Source organism: Pseudophryne corroboree, unplaced genomic scaffold, assembly GCF_028390025.1.
Source record: "Pseudophryne corroboree isolate aPseCor3 unplaced genomic scaffold, aPseCor3.hap2 scaffold_259, whole genome shotgun sequence".
Classification (NCBI taxonomy): domain Eukaryota; kingdom Metazoa; phylum Chordata; class Amphibia; order Anura; family Myobatrachidae; genus Pseudophryne; species Pseudophryne corroboree.
The window spans coordinates 658,919-662,718 of record NW_026969249.1 but is presented as its reverse complement, the minus strand read 5'-3'; positions in this window follow the sequence as shown (position 1 = coordinate 662,718).

The following is a 3,800-nucleotide window of genomic DNA, read 5'->3' as shown; positions in this document are numbered from 1 at the left end:
CGATTTTGGTCAAAAATGAAAATTTTAAAAGTGCCCCTATTTCTGCTTTAAACTTTAGTTACCATCCCAAAATGAATCCCTGAGATGAAAAAAGTTGATTTCGGAGCATGATTTTTGAACAGGAGCTTCAACGGTTTTGTGGCATATGAGAAATTCCCTGAGCCCCAGACCCATCGATTTTAGTCAAAAATGAAAATTGTAAAAGTGCCCCTATTTCTGCTTTAAACTTTAGTTACCATCCCAAAATGAATCCCTGAGATGAAAAAAGTTGATTTCGGAGCATGATTTTTGAACAGGAGCTTCAACGGTTTTGGGGCATATGAGAAATTCCCTAAGCCCCGGACCCATCGATTTTGGTCAAAAATGAAAATTTTAAAAGTGCCCCTATTTCTGCTTTAAACTTTAGTTACCATCTCCAAATGAATCCCTGAGATGAAAAAAGTTGATTTCGGATCATAATTTTTGAACAGGAGCTTCAACGGTTTTGTGGCATATGAGAAATTCCCTAAGCCCCGGACCCATTGATTTTGGTCAAAAATGAAAATTTTAAAAGTGCCCCTATTTCTGCTTTAAACTTTAGTTACCATCCCAAAATGAATCCCTGAGATGAAAAAAGTTGATTTCGGAGCATGATTTTTGAACAGGAGCTTCAAAGGTTTTGGGGCATATGAGAAATTCCCTAAGCCCCGGACCCATCGATTCTGGTCAAAAATGAAAATTTTAAAAGTGCCCCTATTTCTGCTTTAAACTTTAGTTACCATCCCAAAATGAATCCCTAAGATGAAAAAAGTTGATTTCGGAGCATGATTTTTGAACAGGAGCTTCAACGGTTTTGTGGCATATGAGAAATTCCCTAAGCCCTGGACCCATCGATTTTGGTCTAAAATGAAAATTTTAAAAGTGCCCCTATTTCTGCTTTAAACTTTAGTTACCATCCCAAAATGAATCCCTGAGATGAAAAAAGTTGATTTCAGAGCATGATTTGTGAACAGGAGATTCAACGGTTTTGGGGCATATGAGAAATTCCCTAAGCCCCGGAACCATCGATTTTGGTCAAAAATGAAAATTTTAAAAGTGCCCCTATTTCTGCTTTAAACTTTAGTTACCATCCCAAAATGAATCCCTGAGATGAAAAAAGTTGATTTCGGAGCATGATTTTTGAACAGGAGCTTCAAAGGTTTTGGGGCATATGAGAAATTCCCTAAGCCCCGGACCCATCGATTTTGGTCAAAAATGAAAATTTTAAAAGTGCCCCTATTTCTGCTTTAAACTTTAGTTACCATCCCAAAATGAATCCCTGAGATGAAAAAAGTTGATTTCGGAGCATGATTTTTGAACAGGAGCTTCAACGGTTTTGGGGCATATGAGAAATTCCCTAAGCCCCGGACCCATCGATTTTGGTCAAAAATGAAAATTTTAAAAGTGCCCCTATTTCTGCTTTAAACTTTAGTTACCATCCCAAAATGAATCCCTGAGATGAAAAAAGTTGATTTCAGAGCATGATTTGTGAACAGGAGATTCAACGGTTTTGGGGCATATGAGAAATTCCCTAAGCCCCGGACCCATCGATTTTGGTCAAAAATAAAAATATTAAAAGTGCCCCTATTTCTGCTTTAAACTTTAGTTACATCCCAAAATGAATCCCTGAGATGAAAAAAGTTGATTTCAGAGCATGATTTTTGAACAGGAGCTTCAACGGTTTTGTGGCATATGAGAAATTCCCTAAGCCCTGGACCCATCTATTTTGGTCAAAAATGAAAATTTTAAAAGTGCCCCTATTTCTGCTTTAAACTTTAGTTACCATCCCAAAATGAATCCCTGAGATGAAAAAAGTTGATTTCAGAGCATGATTTTTGAACAGGAGCTTCAACGGTTTTGTGGCATATGAGAAATTCCCTAAGCCCCGGACTCATCGATTTTGGTCAAAAATGAAAATTTTAAAAGTGCCCCTATTTCTGCTTTAAACTTTAGTTACCATCCCAAAATGAATCCCTGAGATGAAAAAAGTTGATTTCGGAGCATGATTTTTGAACAGGAGCTTCAACGGTTTTGCGGCATATGAGAAATTCCCTAAGCCCTGGACCCATCGATTTTGTTCTAAAATGAAAATTTTAAAAGTGCCACTATTTCTGCTTTAAACTTTAGTTACCATCCCAAAATGAATCCCTGAGATGAAAAAAGTTGATTTCAGAGCATGATTTGTGAACAGGAGATTCAACGGTTTTGGGGCATATGAGAAATTCCCTATGCCCCGGACCCATCGATTTTGGTCAAAAATGAAAATTTTAAAAGTGCCCCTATTTCTGCTTTAAACTTTAGTTACCATCCCAAAATGAATCCCTGAGATGAAAAAAGTTGATTTCAGAGCATGATTTGTGAACAGGAGATTCAACGGTTTTGGGGCATATGAGAAATTCCCTAAGCCCCGGACCCATCGATTTTGGTCAAAAATGAAAATTTTAAAAGTGCCCCTATTTCTGCTTTAAACTTTAGTTACCATCCCAAAATGAATCCCTGAGATGAAAAAAGTTGATTTCGGAGCATGATTTTTGAACAGGAGCTTCAAATGTTTTGGGGCATATGAGAAATTCCCTAAGCCCCGGACCCATCGATTTTGGTCAAAAATGAAAATTTTAAAAGTGCCCCTATTTCTGCTTTAAACTTTAGTTACCATCCCAAAATGAATCCCTGAGATGAAAAAAGTTGATTTCGGAGCATGATTTTTGAACAGGAGCTTCAACGGTTTTGGGGCATATGAGAAATTCCCTAAGCCCCGGACCCATCGATTTTGGTCAAAAATGAAAATTTTAAAAGTGCCCCTATTTCTGCTTTAAACTTTAGTTACCATCCCAAAATGAATCCCTGAGATGAAAAAAGTTGATTTCAGAGCATGATTTGTGAACAGGAGATTCAACGGTTTTGGGGCATATGAGAAATTCCCTAAGCCCCGGACCCATCGATTTTGGTCAAAAATAAAAATATTAAAAGTGCCCCTATTTCTGCTTTAAACTTTAGTTACCATCCCAAAATGAATCCCTGAGATGAAAAAAGTTGATTTCAGAGCATGATTTTTGAACAGGAGCTTCAACGGTTTTGTGGCATATGAGAAATTCCCTAAGCCCCGGACCCATCGATTTTGGTCAAAAATAAAAATATTAAAAGTGCCCCTATTTCTGCTTTAAACTTTAGTTACCATCCCAAAATGAATCCCTGAGATGAAAAAAGTTGATTTCAGAGCATGATTTTTGAACAGGAGCTTCAACGGTTTTGTGGCATATGAGAAATTCCCTAAGCCCCGGACCCATCGATTTTGGTCAAAAATGAAAATTTTAAAAGTGCCCCTATTTCTGCTTTAAACTTTAGTTACCATCCCAAAATGAATCCCTGAGATGAAAAAAGTTGATTTCGGAGCATGATTTTTGAACAGGAGCTTCAACGGTTTTGTGGCATATGAGAAATTCCCTAAGCCCCGGACCCATCGATTTTGGTCAAAAATGAAAATTTTAAAAGTGCCCCTATTTCTGCTTTAAACTTTAGTTACCATCCCAAAATGAATCCCTGAGATGAAAAAAGTTGATTTCAGAGCATGATTTTTGAACAGGAGCTTCAACGGTTTTGTGGCATATGAGAAATTCCCTAAGCCCTGGACCCATCTATTTTGGTCAAAAATGAAAATTTTAAAAGTGCCCCTATTTCTGCTTTAAACTTTAGTTACCATCCCAAAATGAATCCCTGAGATGAAAAAAGTTGATTTCAGAGCATGATTTTTGAACAGGAGCTTCAACGGTTTTGTGGCATAT